Source organism: Teleopsis dalmanni, chromosome 2, assembly GCF_002237135.1.
Source record: "Teleopsis dalmanni isolate 2A chromosome 2, ASM223713v2, whole genome shotgun sequence".
Taxonomy (NCBI): domain Eukaryota; kingdom Metazoa; phylum Arthropoda; class Insecta; order Diptera; family Diopsidae; genus Teleopsis; species Teleopsis dalmanni.
In genome coordinates, this window is record NC_051847.1 from 26,449,389 (window position 1) to 26,467,568 (window position 18,180).

At 26.6% G+C, this 18,180-nt stretch overlaps 1 protein-coding gene across 1 annotated transcript in view; it reads right to left on the reverse strand.

Annotated features, from left to right (window-relative positions):
• The window catches only part of LOC119686481 (ornithine decarboxylase antizyme), a 32,941-nt gene that overhangs the window by 5,112 nt on the left and 9,649 nt on the right, over positions 1-18,180 (reverse strand).

The window sequence follows — 18,180 nt, forward strand, 5'->3', positions numbered from 1 at the left end:
ATAGAAAATATAAATACTGAATATATCTGGAAGTGAAATAGATATTGAATTAAAATCCAATAATGTTATTGTGTAAATCAAGTTAGAAAGAGTGTGGTGAGACGCCTATATTAGAAAGCAACTACTACATATAGAAGTTTGATAACACGCTGTATATTTGGAAATGTGAAATGGTGTAAGAAAATAGGTAGAGATCTCGCATCCTGAGAGTAATATTTGATTACTAAAGATTCAGGTTCCAAGAACGGCTGAGTGTATGTTCGGAGTCACTCGTACAGTTCAACCGACAACTGTTATTAGAATTGCATAGATTTTTTTCAAGAAACAAAAATCCCAAACATATAGTTAAGAAAATCCTGCTTTATTTGTAATTAAATATAATTCAACAGGAGTTACATTAGTAATTCCAAGAAGTTATAAGATCAATGAAGAGAAAACGAAGACGAAAATTTGAAATATTATGATTATATGAAACATAAACAGTTATAATTATTTTTGACACATAAGTCCAATATACTCAAACGGTTTAGCTACCAGGCGTGTATTATTCAGAATGCACGGATGGGTTAAACACTTCTCAATCTGAATTACTAGTTAATTTCCTAAGTTATTTTATTTCATTTTTGATTCCCATATACATATGTTTCAATCTCGATAAAGTATTTAATGACATGTTACAATTTTATTTGATAGTTTAAGATAATTGAAACACTGATTTCACAAATCATCAGATTTAACTGTTTGATTAGACTTAGTGCCATAAATAGTTTATGGAAACATAATAAAAATATCTATACAAAAGCTACCAAAACAATCTGCAATTCTTGGAATGGATATCTACTACTACTGATTTTAATTACTCTTAAACTTAGCTGCTTGGATATACTTAGTGGCATAAATAGTTTATGCAAATATAATAAAATATGTACACTAAAGGTTCCAGAACATTGTAATTCCTGGACTCCTGGAAAAAAAATTACAAATCTACTACTTGACATCGTAATGTAAGTGAAACAAAAAAACAGTAGATTTAAACCATCTAAGAAAATGTCCAATACTATTTCCGCGTTAAAATACTCGAAAAGGGTTCCAACAATATACATATCATCTAGAGAATTCAACAAGTTTCTTAGTTGTGGCCTTACGGTGAGATTGATTCTTAAGGTTACCGATATACATATCTAAATTGTGAATACATTCAAGTACGTAATTAACACGGTCCAGATACTATATGAAATTGCAAGTATACATATATTGTTTCTATAGAAAAAACTTCAAGACTTCGAATTAAAGAATTTTTTTGTATATATGTATATGTATATGTAATTTGCTCTATAAACCCTGCATTTTATTTAGTTCGAGTTATGAACTCGAGTTTTTGGTTATCTCAGTAATTTTCTCGTTGTAGGTCCTAAATCTTTATTTTGATAATATTTAATACTCTGTTTACCTTTTTCGCCTACGCTTTATGCTCATACAATTTAGTTTTATAGATGTCGGTCTTTAATGTTACATATATAATATTTACAAAAAACACCAGTCGTACCATCGTGCGTTTTATTATGCTATTTGTCGATATAAATTAGATCTTCAGATGTCGGGCTTTGGGTAGGTAGACGGCCGGTCTTGTTTTCAAAAAGTCCACTTAAGCTCTAGAAATGGCCCATTGTGATATCACAGGACTAGCATTGGTACGTACTTAGCTTGAAATCAGAATACAACTAACGCCGAAAAGGTAACGCCTCCCTCATGAGGTAAAGGAAAACCAACTTGAGAGTTCTATAAATTTGGATTGGTCCCGAAAATTACAGGATGACAGCTCAGTCAGGTCGTTGAGAAAAAGAACCCCTAATTTTTGATCTTCTTAAAGCTAAAGAAGGGCACTGACACATGAGATGGAGCACGGTCTCCTGCTCTTCTTCAGAGCCGTGTTCTTAAGCTAGCTAGTGTTTATTAAAAATTTACAATTTAAAAGTCAGATATCTTAAAAATCAAGCAATTGCGTTATATAACGAAGCGAAGGAACTGCTTAGTAAAATTCGTTGTTAAATTTCGGTGCCCGACAAACCAGAAGTTCCCCTAATAGTATGACAAAAGAAAATTAGAGATGGAGCACCTTTTTAATTTTCTAGTGGGAACCGAAGTTCCGGACTCTATTCTAATTATATAAGTTATTTTTATGGTAGGACCTACAAAATATTTATTATTAAAAAAATAAACTTCCTCGTCAATTTTATAAAAAAATAATTTTCTAGTGAGAACATCAGAGCGTTCCACAAAGGTGAGTATACAATAAAAAAAAAATTTAGTATTCATCAGTTTAATGAGAAAATAATTTTTTTTGTGAAGAAATCAAGTTCCACACTCTGCAGTCTAACCTAATTATCGCGAAGTTATTTTTGTTCCTTGTCAATTTTACTAAGGGGAAATTTTCTGATGAGGAACCTAAGTTCTTGACTCTGCAGTCTAATCTAATTAGATGAGAAATTATTTTTTTTTAATGGAAGGACGTACAAAACATTTAGTGTTAATAACAAAAAAAGCTTCCTAATAGTCGCCTATCGAATATTATACAAAGAGAGCAATTCCATGACAGTATTAAATTGAGAAGCTTGACTGTCGACGGATAGCTCTCTTTGTTTTTTTATTCGTAATTGAGATATATTGAAATTCCTGGTGGTTATCAAGAATCGAGTGTTAAGTATGGGATCAACTGACAGAACAATGAAACGGATAAAATCATATAATCGAATATAACAAATGAAACATTAATTAGAATGTTAAGATGGTACACAATAAACAAAAAGTTAGTTAAAATTATTAAAACAAGTGACAACAGTTACAACTGCTGCTAATCGAATATAATACAAAGAGAGCAATTCCATGACAGTATTAAATTGGGAAGCTGGACTGTCGATGGACAGCTCTCTTTATTATTAATTCGTTGAAGATCATTAGATTCCTTGGAATCTATTAAAATAATATATATAAAACTAAAACATATATATTTAGAAAGATAAAATTTTTATTTGTTTTGCTATAACTAAATATAGCGCACATAAAAAAAACATTTTAAACAAATAAGATATTAAAATAAATAAAATTTGCAAACAATATGCAGTTGCGTATACATATATAACATAAATATATAAACATATATACAAATACTCGTAAATATAAAAATCTTTAATTAACTTAAACGAAAAACGAAGGAAAAATCTGCGCACTTGGCAAAAATACGAGTATCTCAAGAAATGAGTTGATGCCGCAGTGAAAAAGAAAAGATACGATGAAGTAAAGAAATAAAAAAAAAAATTTTTGTTTACGTTTTGACGATTTTTAATAATAATAAATAATTTGCAAGCCTCACAAAAATTCCAATGTTTATATTATAGAAGCCATAGCAAATCAAAAAACATTTTCAACTGTTAATGATACTAATTATTGTTTGTATTTAGGTGAGATTATTAATTTGTCATAAGATTTTATATTATTATTTACTTTGTTGAACAATAAGTATGCAGATACTTTAACACTACGAATATTTTAGTTGAAATGCGAATGGACGGTGCTACCAATTACTGGTCTATATACCGGAGCCAATCGTCATCGATGGCTAAGTAGTAGTGTCCAATTTAAGTTGGATCGGCATTAATGGCTGAGTAGTAGTGTCCAATTTATGTTGGATCGTCATTAATGGCTAAGTAGTAGTGTTCAATTTATGTTGGAGTTCGACGGTTTGCGAGAAAGACGAAAGAAACAAGTTTTATAAGGGAGGAAGGATATGACACGGTTAACAACACCAATGAAAACCATGGATGTAAGTAATGTAGAAAGAAAATAACTAGTTAGATAAGTGTTTCTTAACCTTTTTTGTAGAACTTAAGGTATTATTTGATTCTTCTCTCTATATATATTCTCTCTCTAACAAGGAAAAAGGTAAGTAAATCCGTCTAAATCCTTTGTCTCTCTTTAAGCGAACCAAGACGAAATTCACCTCTATTCTACACAATCTCTTTCTTTTGATTATGCACTACTATAATAGTTTATAAAGTCCATGAACGCTGAGATTTCCTCAAGAAGTTTTAAGCTGTCTAACCAGCCAAAATGGAAGACTAGAGCTAGTTTTTAACTACTGGCCATTTTTGGAACTAGTGATTTAGGTAAAAAATATTGTTTTTTGGTTATATATTTGAATAGTTTTAAGCTCTCTTTAATCGTCTAAAATGGAAGGTTGGGTCTAGTTTTCATCTGTTGGACATTATCGGAACTTGCAAAACCATCTTGGTGAGATTTTTGCTTTTATAGTTAAATAATTTTTATAAATATTTTTATTAATTATTTATTATTACAGAATAGTAACAGATGAATAGTTTATTCTACTTGGTGATAATCAGCACCTCTTCTGTATTTTATGGAGACCTGTTATTGTGTTACTTGAAATATAAGTCAAGTTTTAGTGAAATTATTAATAAAGCCATTAATAACATTTAAAATCATATTTAAAAATTATTAAAAATAAATTAATATATATATATAAATATATATATAATATATTATATATAATATATATAATATATATATAATATATTTATTAATAATTTAAATATAATTCGACTTAAAATCACTTTTCAAAACCTCATTTAAGAAACATTAAAAATAATATAAACATATATATATAATATATCTATTAATAATACGAATATATATGTAACATATCGATTAATAATATAAATATATATAAAATATATTTATTAATAATATAAATATATATATAATATATTTATGTATAATTTGAATATATATATAATACATCTATTAATAATATAAATATATTTATAATATATCTATTAATAATAAGAATATATATATAATATATCTATTAATAATATGAATATATATATAATATATAATATATATAATATATAATATATAATATAGGTATCTATTAATAATTTAAATATATTTACAATTTTAAACCACATTTTAAACCTCATTCAAGAATCATTAAACATAATATGAATATATAAACTTAAAATCACATTTTAATAATCATATAGTTGTGCTTAATAATAACATAAATATATATATAACATATAATTTTAATTTTCCGAGCTTTAAACATTTTCCACATAAAAATAATCTTTATTTCATCTGAATATATAAAAAAAGTGAATATAATTATTATTTTTGATACATAAAAAAATAAAAATTTCTTTATCTTTAAAAAAATATATGTTAAAGAAAACTTTAAACGAGATTAATTTTGAAGGATTTTAATTTGTTTTTATTGCGACACATGAGATATCGACGGGGGAGAAAAATTTTAATGGCATTTTTGTGATAATAAGCAAAAATAAAAAATAAAAAAATAACAAACAAGGGAGTGTTTGCCGTAAAACTATTGCGTTCTAAAATTTTCGCTGACAGTAGTGAATATGATAAAGCTCTCTCAAGTCTCAAGTATGTTATTGTTAGTGACTGGGAAAAAAAATAAAACTAAACAAAACAGAATAAAATAAAATTAAATAAATAAATTTGAGATAAGTGGCGATACTTTAAAATTTTCATGATGTACAAATAAAGTAAAAGTATATCGCATGTACTTACTCTACCTATCAAGACTTGAATCAATAGACGAAGAGCACTTGAAAGTCACATCTAGATAAATCTATCTGACATGAGATTAATTGTTGCAATTAAAGCTTGTTTCACGCTAATTGATGCAGTATATTAAGTGATCTTAATTCAGTCATGGGGAAAAAATTAAACAAAAGGTATAGAATAATAATAACTGCATTATATAATATATCTAGTAATTTAATATAGTTTGGTTGAGTTCGATGTAGGCAATTATAAGAGTACATGAACAGAATGAAAAATATAAAATTTCACAATACATTTTATGTAATTAAAATTTGATTTATAAAGAAAAAAACGTTTGATTGTAATTAACTACTAATCAAAAACACTCCTATTAGTACTATAGTTTTCTTTCGTCATAAGTCTGTTTAAAATTAAGTTCAATAAAAAAAAATTAATTTGTTGCATTTTTTAGCTACTGAAATTTTTTATTAAAACAATATTATTAATATATATATATACATATGTATTTTTTGAATTAAAAATCTATAATGTTTAATTATAACCTTCAATTGGGCCTACATATTCCTGAATGATATACGCCATATAGGTTTTAGATATTATGTATATATTTCATACGTCTGGAAATTATTTATATACTATAATTTTTATTAATATAATATGATTAACATACATATGTATTTATCTAATTAAAAATATTAAATTTTTAATTAAAACCCGTATAACACTTCCGTACAGAGCAATAGATATAATACTACTTGCAGGCAGTAAATGGGTTACTACGCCATACAGATCCTAAGTATATATTCCATTCGTCTTGAAATTTGGAACTATATTTATTTGTTTATTATTTATTTGTGAGTTAAGATTAAAATAATATTAAAGTTCAATAAGAATAAAGAACTGAACTGCTAGGTCCTTTGCCTTTGGGACTACATACAATATAGAATGCTATAATATATTAGTGAAATGATCGATTATGAATGCTTTAGTCGAATATTACTACAACAAATTAGTTAAAAGAGCAATTCTCTAACTGCTTTGAGAGTAGTTATATTGAATACTAAATTGTAATAACTAACTGTTTGTTGGTTTTGAGTTCTGTTATGGATTAGAACGTATTTAACATGTTCAAAGCCTAATTCAAAGCCATTAAATAACATGTGAAAACTAGCATCTAAGTAAATTAAAAATATGAGAGCTAATAGTAAATACAAAAGCTTGTTTCATTGAAAATAAAACAATTCTGTATTCTAATTTGTCAATATTTATCACATAGGCTATTTTAAATACTTTATTATTCAATATTTTCTTGTTTAATGATGTAAAATTAGTTTTGATTGTATAGTTTACTATTGCAACTTTAGGTTATAAGTTAACTATTTGAAATATTTTGATTCCTGAAAAGTTAATCCTTAATATTTCATTAATATAGTTTAATTTTTATTAAGTTTTTGTTGAAATAGATTTATTACACCAATAGTTAATATAATACAAGGAAACAATAAGGAAAAACAAAAAGTTCTAAGTTTAGTAATAAAAAAAATAAGTAAGCGTGCCAAAAATATAAGACGAATGAAACAGAAAATCCTTATTGTTCTAGGATAATCACACAAAATCATTTAACACTTAGGAAAGTCAGTCCTTAGGACTAATGGAAACACATGCCGGCTCAAAATAACAACAATATTCCTTTAATTTCAAATTCGAATTAATTAATTAATTCAAATTAAGAAACGTTATGATTATAACGTTTGAATTTGTTATATTATAAATATGAAGATTCAAATTTAACAAATTATAAGTATTTCATCTAAAATAAATATTATTATTTTAATAAAGTAATAAAAAAAAAACAGCAAATATAAAAATATAATAAAATTATAAAGTTTTAAACTTAATTGACTTAACTACTAACTACTTCATAGAAATAAGAAATTAAATGATTTATCTGAATAAAAAGCAATCTTAAAATATAAATTAGTTTAAAAATTAATAAAAATAAAATTGAATTATGTTTTAAAACTAATTTAATTTTTAATATAATATAATATATATATAATATAATATAATAATTTAAAGTTACTATGAGTTATATCTAAACTATTAGGACTAAAGGACTTTCACTTTTTTAGTAACTAAACTAATTTTTTTAATTAACTGAAGTAAAGATTTCGGAACGTCACTATAGACGATATTTTAGCGGAAAACATTTAAAATTATTTATTAGCAGATTTAATTTATAATCGGATATATAAGAAAGACCTTAGATAATTAATGACAAAGAGGATAGCTATAGAGGTGTTAATTTTAAATATAAATAAATATTTGATATTAAATATTTATAGATGCAAAACTATATAAATAATTTATATAAAATCAAATGAATATATATAATATTTTACGTATAATAAAATAAATATATATATAATCAAATTAATATATTTAATAATTTATATATAATACAATTATTATATATAATTTTTATATAATAAAATGAATATATATAATAAATTATGTATAATAAATAAATAATAATATGTATAATATAATAAATTATAAATAATAAATTATATAGAATAAATTATTTTTTTTAATAAAATTAATATATATTTTTATGATTTGAATTGGACTAAAAGTCATTTATAAGTTTAAGTAAAATTTTAAATTAAATTTTAAATTAAAAAATTTTAATTTAATTTAAAATTAAAAATTTTAATTTTTGTTCATTTATTTCAAACGTTTCAAAAGTATATATTAAAACTTCATCAGCGTAATTTAAAAATGGATAATAATTATAATTAATTTTCTTAGATTCATAAATATAAAATAAATTTAATATTTTTCTCGTTTCTATAAATATTAATAGTTAAAGATATTAATGAATTTGCATTTTTAATTAAAAAGATTAATTGTGATTATTGACATTTATTTATAATGCTTGATAAATAAATTATAAATTTAACAGTTTGAAATCTCTTTTTAACATCTTAATAATATATTTACCACTTCCAATAATCACAGACTTTATATATATTTCGTTGCATTTTAGTATTTAAAAATAATTTACAAACTGATAATCCTTTTTTTTTTTTTTATAAAATTGTACTAGAAATAAATCACAGCTATTAAAAAATATTTTTATATTATTTTTTTAAAACAAAAATTAATATCTTTATATCACAGTTGTTTAGAAAAGACTTAATTTAAGTCACGTAATTTCACATTTAATTAAATAATTTATTTTTAATTGTTTTTAGAAAGGATTTGCGATGAATTATCATATAAACAAATAATGCTTCTTCTTCTTGGCTATGTTGGCAAATGTTTATTTTTCGTTCTTTGTTCTCAAAAGAAATTGTCTTTTCAAGTGTCTTGCGTGTGAAGAACAACGTTCAACGTTTAACGTCCGATTTCAGACTAAAAGCGTTCATCACAAAGTCAAGAATTTTATGAATAAATTTCACTGCTCTATGCATTCGAATGACAAAGGCAAAAGCTCAAAAGCTGGTCTACGAATATGTAAAAAATTAAAAATTCTAATAAAAATAAAATATTCATTTAGACGAGAAGAGCCAGTGGTCGAAGTGAAGGGAGCAAAGAATTGGTTTCATATGCAACGAGAGATAAAAAATTTATAAGATTGCGATTGCATCAAAACACATTAAGCTCTGTAGCAAGCAAATATTACAATTGAGGTAATTACGAATAAACTCAGATGTACAGATAAATTTTATTTAAATTGTATAATAGAATTTTTTATAATCACATTAAATCTTCTTTAGATATTTCTACATATTAAGCGAGTGTCATTTTCAACCTACTGTGACAACCTACTGTGCAATCTGTAATTTTATAATGAATTAAAAAAATTTATAATTCTTGTTTTTTTGTTTTTGGTTCCAATCAACCTGTTGTTGAAAATATTTCCATAAATCAGACATATACTAAAAATAAAATTTAGGCATGATATGTCTAATAACCTAATTTTTTGCAACGTCATTGCGCAGTTAAAAAAAGATATATAGGTGTGCCATAACAAACTGCCTAGCGAAAGAATACGATAACTGGAGACAGTGGGTAAAAAGTTGGCAAATATTCGACACATTTGGAACTATCTGTGTTTTGACGGTTCACCATTCCAACAAAAACAGAAAAAAAAAACCAACTAAAAATGTTAGCTTTGGCTTTGCCGAATTTTAGATGCCTCTTCCACAGAATATTGAAGCTACATTAAGGTCCTATTTCATAATTATATGATAATATATATAAAATCTAATATATAATAATATTTATAAATTAATATATGTATATAATATATATCATATATATATAATATGATATATATATAATATCATATAAATATAAAATATATAGTAATTTTCATATAATATTATGTATAAAAACATATATAATATATAATAATACTAATAGTAGCTGTAATAAATTTTGTGGCTATTGAATTAATCTATTGAATTTGCATAACAAATATTTATAATATATTTTATAATATATAATAACATATATATATATATTATATTATATAAAATAACATTAATATAATATTAGGAATAAATATATATATATATAATATAATATATAATAATACTAATAAGAGCTGTTATAATTTTTTTATTTACGTTTATAATTCTTTACACACTAAAGTTGGAGAAGCTTTTGGTGTGGATGGCAGTATATATATTATAGAATAAATTAAAACTGAAGTATCAGATTGTAAGACAACTATATTCAAAACTAAATCATTCGATATTATGTTTACTATGAATATTCTCTTTCACAGCAGTTACCTAAGTTCTTAATGAGAGGCGAATACATTGAAAAAAAAAAAAAAGTTTATCTAAAAAAAACGTGTTTTTAAAGCTCCAGTTTATATGTGAGCTATATATAAATCTGAACCGCTCTAAATAAAATTTTGTATAATCTTTCACATGAATATAAGTACATTCTATACCAAATTTTTAAATATTTGTATTAAAACTGAAAGAATTCATATTCAATTGTTCAGTTTAAATGGTAACTATAGAATATAGTGATTTGATTTCAACCAATTCGACAAATCGCTATGTGCGACAACCAAAAAGTAAGTCTCCACTACCGAAAAGTATGTGTACGAAGTTATATTCGAATGGCTCAAAAACTAAAAGACTAGTTTAAAATGAAACAGACAGATCAACACGGTTAAAGAAAATTAATTCGTCGAGCTCAGTGACCCATAAAACAATATACATACTTTATGGAGTACACGACGTTTTCTTATGTGTCACAAAAAATTTGGGAAACCTAATTAACGACTTTTAAACTTCTTTCAGTATAGTAATATGATAGTAATATATGATATCATTTAATAAAGTAATTAAATTATGTACCTGCCTGAAATACATTGCAATCCATCACTCATGAAGTAAAACCCTTTACTTGTATTGATGAACATGAGCTATCGCCATACATAATACCTCTTTTCTTATTTATGGTAGCAAGAAATCATCATCATTTTGGCATTAAACATCGCTTATATAAATAACTTATGCGAACTCCGATGTCCGTTTCAATACATTACAATGATCTATTTTCACGGAAGTAATTCAGATAAAGGTATTAGTCACTAAAAAACGTTTTTTCACCTCAACAAACTAACTCGTGATTGCCAGAACATGTAGAAAAGATAAGAAGATATTTATAAACTAATATAAATTTTACGTTATTGCAACTAAGATAACCTTTACATCTTTTCTGCTTACACAATAGAGATATTCATATTCTCATGTACCGAGCTCAGTAACCGAATAACAGAGAATACATTTTGAATACATGGTTTGTATATAGTTGAAAGTTCACAGTGTTACTAAGTTACTTGATAACCAAAAACGTTCATTGAGATCATGAATATCTCTAATACTATGTTATGTACTTATGAGAACCGTTAAACCTTTTAAATATTCAATATCTCATTTTAACAATTGAAATATAAAACTTTCGATCCTTTCGAAATTTTATCCAAAATTTTTCAATTGCAAAAGCAAAAAAATCTTGTTTATTTTACTATATTTTACTATTATAAGAGATTATCATTATAAGTATGATTTTCTAAGACATAAGAGAATTTTCACTCAGTGTAAGCATTTGAATATATCTGATAAAATTGTGTTCATTTCAGTTTCAAGAAAATTAACAAATAATCTTAAAAAGTTATTCTTAATCACCTGACGTCGTCCCTACAGGTAAAGTAATGAAAGCGCGATTACGCAACTACTAGTTTGAAGAAGATACAGTTTCTAGTTTAGATTACAGTCTCTTTTTATTATCTAAAGCTTTGTTATCTGATCAAATGGCTTCATTGTTATCTATGAGTAATGAAACGGTAAACATTATGTTAATTCTGTTCAGAATATTATGGAATATTAAATCGTTGTATATTCTTATGAGTTATCACGACCAGCTATTTTTTATAAATTTATAATTGTGATAATTTAGTGGAAAGGAATGACGAAATTCAACGTTTAGGAAATATATCGCGTTCCATATTATATGATTTATATAAAAATTCTAAAAATAATGCATGTATTTTTAAAAATACAAAAAATATTAATAATTTCATTAGTTAAAGAGTAAGTAAGTGAGTTCTAGATATTATTGTACATATTATGTATACAGGGTTTTGATATTCTACACCAAAACTACCATTACATTAATTTTTACATTAATTAAACAAACGACCAGTAACAATAACTAAAGAATTCATCTGACGATTTTTATGTTGGATATATATCTAACTTTATCCATTGAATGAATATGGTTGCTATCTATGATGGGTGTTTCTGTGGTGTAGACCGCAGTGGAGTTGATACCAATTCACAATTGTCTATATCAGTGATGCTTCTTTTCAACAGATAAATGGTTTTAGGATGTAAATCCAACCGGACCGGACACCAACGCCGATATCAACGACACTTTTTTCAACAGAATAATAGTTAAGGGGTGTAGACCCAATGGGTCTTAGCATCATTACTATATTGTTGGCATAAGAGATTATTATTTAGCTGAGTATAGTTCAACTACTCACGTAATAAATGAAATGTAAACAATAGCAAATATATAATAATAATTATATACGTTTTTAACATTATATATATAATTAAATGTAAATGTTTAATATGTTAAAATATATTAAAGAATAATATCATCTCAAAAACAATATTCGCAGGTCAATGGTATAAGAGAAGATAATGCTTAGATCGGAATTAATTTGGGTTGAAGTGACGGCCTTGCATACCAAACTCCATCTGATCACAAAAAATGACCCATTGTGATATCACGAATATAACGCAATCCATACGCCAAACCAAAAGGAATTTCAAAACAAGTAATTGGCGCTCAGACAATGCCGAAGACACCAGGCACAAACAATGATATCCCTCCCCATTTAAGGCATATATATAGGCTTATTAGATGTGAAAAATCTTAAGTGTTCCTATTGGCGTCTGTTAACGTAGTCATGACAGTAATAATAGTGAAATTATTTTTTAGTGAAAGTATCTTATAGATAGATAGATAAATTACAGGGACAAAGACTCACAATGGAGTGGAACACGGCGATCACATATTAGATATTTTGTGCTAGATAATCTACAGTTGTATATAAAAATTATATCAGTCAAACGTCTGTACTTTAAATAAAACATATATAATATTAAGGTTTTTGATAGGAGTTTAATAGCTTTGAGATAAACAATATGAAACGCATGTTTTCTTACAAGAACAGCAAAACTTTTGCTGAAAGGTATGGACTACAATATAATGATAAAACAATAAAAAAAAATACATTTACTCGAAATGTGTTTTATTATTGTCGCTTTGCACTCTTATCGTCAATATATATGTCAACTGCTGTTATTATATGTATATGTAACTAAGCTGGTTTTTCGAGACTGTGTATACCACCAATATCTCTTCACCTGTAATTGTGTATTATACGTCAGTTTACAATTTCTGATGAGCAATACCGGCATAGACTGTGACGAAATAAGGTCGAAAATTTCAAATATATTTACTCAAACAGGTGCATTTATTATCGAAGGAATTCTAATATTCTATTATGATATATGGCGTGATTTGAACTGCTGCCAACATCGTAATTTATATTGAAATAGGCAAGAAAATCAATGGCAGTTCACTTGTAAAAAAATGGCTAAGCGTGCGAAAATACGTCAACAAAATATGTATAAAAACATTTTAAACTAAAATGTAAACAAAATGCAAATTTTATTTATTAAAAGATAAAATTTTATATGCAAAAAATTCAAATTAATTAATTTTAAATACACATTATAACAGTCATTGTCTAGTTATCGGACATACCTTATGTTATAAACAAAAGTGGAAATATCAATGATTTGATAAGGCAAATATAAAAATAAATTAAATCGATTCGTGTTTTGACGATTGGATTTTTCAATATCACCATTAAATATGACAATATTAAAACTATTTATTAATAAATTAAATGATAAAAGTATAAAATGGCTTAACTACTTGAAACCAGTATTATTTAAAATTCCAATGTGATAATTCCAATTGAAAATATATGCAAATAAATGTCAGTAATTATATTGAATTCGCAGTCACTTTTTATAGAGGAAAATATGTAGTAGCTTTGCAATTTAGTATAAAAAGTATTTTAATGAAAGGTATTCTACACATATACTGTCTTTACAAATACTTGTGAAATTATGTCTTCGGAAATACTGGTAGTATTGTGCCTTCAGAAATACTGGTAGGTATTATGCCTCCACAAATACTGGTAGTAGGTATTATGTCTACACAAATACTGGTAGGTATTATGCCTCCATAAATACTGATAATATGTCTACACAAATACTGGTAGTATTATGCCCTCAGAAATAATAGATATATTATTCATCCACAAATACCGGTAGTATTATGTCTACACAAATACTGGTAGTATTATGTTTATACAAATACTGGTAGTATTATGTCTACACAAATACTGGTAATATGTCTACACAAATACTGGTAATATTATGTCTTCACAAATACTGGTAATACTATGTCTACATAAATACTGGTAGTATTACGCCCTCAGAAATATTAGATGTATTATTCCTCCACAAATACTGGTAGTAGCCAAATATTGGTAGCCATCACAAATACTGGTTGACACAAATACCACCAAAAGAGTTATTACCTCATTAACATCGTATTGACGAAAATATTGGGGTCATCACGATTATATAAGAACCACAGATACAATGATAATCATAGAGATACCAATAATCGTAAAAATTTAAAAATTTATATACGAGATGTGTTGAACTTTATTGAACAATCTAGCTATTAATACACGTACTGTACAAAGATGTCTGAATAATATATAAAATATAGTTAGCGTTATTTAAGATTATCAACAAGAAACTTCATTGTTAGGAGTAAGGAGTAAACACTCACTTATTCGAAATCTATTTATATGTTTGCACCCCACAAAAGTTCAATTTGCGGCATAAACACTCAGTTATTCGAAATCTATTCATTTGTTTGCTTTTATATAGAATATAAATAATTACTTGTGCGTGGGTTAGTAAATGGTTAACAGCAAGGAGAACAACACTACTACTTCTTTCATATATTTACCATTGTATGTATTATTGTAAACCTGCTTTTTAAATTATACATTCACTCATTCAAATCGAATAGTTCCTATGCTCATATATACAATAAAATTATTTATGTTTTATAGACGTTTCGAAGTGTTTTGACTTCTTCTTCAGAGTGGGATGTTATAACAATTAATCTTATTATTAATTAGGTTGTGTTTCTTTTGTAGCAGGATCAAATAGCTTATATTAATGTCATCAGTATTTTTTTTTTTTTGATGAAAATATGTATTGTACTGAAGCTTTTTAATCAATTAAAGCTTGATTTCTATTCATTATGCTAAAGAAATAAATACGGAAATTTAAAAAAACTTACAGTACTGATAAGAATATGTTGGATTTAATAAAGGAATCGACATAGTTCAAAAACATGTTACAATAATCTATATACTTTTACTTTGTGTATTTAACACATATGGGTAAATATACAACCTTTTTTTAATTCGTATTAGTGATTGCCTGATTACACATTTCCAATTTGTAAATAACACTATATACATATTTTAAATAAATATATATTCAGAATATACAAATAAACTACAAATAAGCCGGCAAATATACAAAATGTAAACAGAATGTAAAAATTCTGGTATAGCAACACAAAATATTTTTCATTATTAACCTACATATTTAGCAAAAAAAAAAATACAATAAAAAACTCTCATTTTTAATCGACGCTAAAAAAACCATTTTGTTTCTGAATACAAAAACTATGGGAATGAAATCTGAGATACTTTTTATTGTGATTAAAAGCGTTAATTCATTGAAAACTGAATCACGTAATTTGTTAAAACTAAAAAGAAAAAATAAATTATTTTAAATCGATTTTGCCATCTACTCATGTGCGGAAAGCATTCTTATGTTTCATATTACCGAACTATATACTTTTCTATGTAAAACGTTAAAGCCAATAGCCAATAATTTGCGGTTACTTAATAAGATACATTTAGACGCGTTTAAAAATTCATAAAAAAATATTTTTATGAAAATAGCAATGAAGGAAAATGAGTCCCGTAATCCAATTAAAAAAATTTTTTTTATTCAATTAGTATGCGTGAGTATCTATCATTAGAACTGAAAGTGCTACACTACCCCAGTTTAAGCCCATAATACCTTGAGGTTAGACTAGTAGCTACATACACTTGTTTTATATCTCTATTATAGATTATAATGTGTTGTTATATGAGCGATGGTTTGCGTGTAATCCAATACAGAATAAACTAAATGTTTAACGTTTTGATAGTCTAAGTTGGTCATGGTGGTTCTCTACTGTATTAAGTCATAACTATTGGATGTTACTAAAGTCATTAACATTAAATTTATTGATCGGATTGAAAAGTAAACTCGTGAATGAAGTTGAATTACTACAATAGTTAGTATCTATTTGTTTAGATATTTTAAAAAGTTGTTTTTTTATTTAAAACAAAAACATTTTCTTGAACTGCTTCAATAAAGTACTGAAATTTAATCTGGAGACAACAAGCCGTGCTGATATGAATGATTTATATTTTCTAATTAAATAACCAGTTTTACTTTAAATATGGAGTTATTAAAATTAGTATGTTCTATAAGAACATGATATTAGCAGCAAGTTTGATATTTCTTTTAAAAATATTACACAAGAATAATATGATAAAAAACTAAAAAAATTTCAGCCAAAAATTCAATTAATTAAAATAATATAAAAAATAAAATTTTTGTTGTTGTACATTGTGACCGAAAAGTTTCCGGAAATTTTAAATAAAACGCAAAATTCTTAATCTTCATCAATATTTATTTTATCTCCTTCAAAATATGCTCCATTAGAAGCGATACACAAATGCCAACGTTTCTTCCAATCATCAAAACATTTTTTATAGGCGCTTTCCGGTATGGCTTTGAGTTCCCTCTGCGAATTCTGGTTTACGTCTTCTATGGATTCAAAACGCGTTCCTCTGAGTGGTAATTTGAGTTTGGGAAACAGGAAAAAGTCACACGGTGCAAGATCAGGTGAATACGGGGGCTGTTCGATGGTATTTATTGAATGTTTGGCCTTAAAATCGTTGATAATGTTGGCTCGGTGCGAGGGAGCATTATCGTCATGAAAAATCCATGAATTATCCTTCCACAATTGAGGCCGTTTACGGCGGATATTTTCACGCAAACGTCTTAAAACAGTCAAATAATAGGCTTTATTGACTGTTTGTCCTTCAGGGACGAATTCATGATGCACCACACCACGAATATCGAAGAAAACAATCAGCATTGCCTTGATTTTCGAGCGACTTTGGCGTGGTTTTTTCGGTTTCGGCTCGTCTTTTCCTCTCCATTCCGATGATTGTTGGCTTGTTTGCATGTCGTACTCGTAGACCCATGTCTCGTCACCCGTTATGATGCGTTCCATGAAAGTTGGATCGGAATTGGCACGATCAAGCATGTCTAACGAGACCTGTCCACGATGGTGTTTTTGGAACAAATTGAGGTGAATCGGAAAAAGCCGAGCGTTGACACGTCGCATACACAAATTGTCCACCAAAATCAAACGAGCCATCTCACGACCGATGCCTAGCTCTCGTGCTATCTCTCTAACACTCACATGAGGATTTTTGAACACGATTTCCTTTGCCTTTTCAATGTTTTCGTCGGTGGTAGAGGTCGAAGGTCGTCCAGAACGCGGCATGTCTTCGACGGTCGTACGACAGTCCTGAAAGGCTTTGTACCACTCATAAACTTGAGTTTTCGATAAAACTGATTCCCCATAAGCCTTTTGTAGCATTCGCAACGATTCTGCACACGAAAATTCGTTCGAAACACAAAATTTGATGCAAACTCTTTGATCAATATTTTTTTCCATTGTTTTTTTCGCAACGCACTACTGAGGTGAACTGGTTTCAACAGCTGCCGTAAA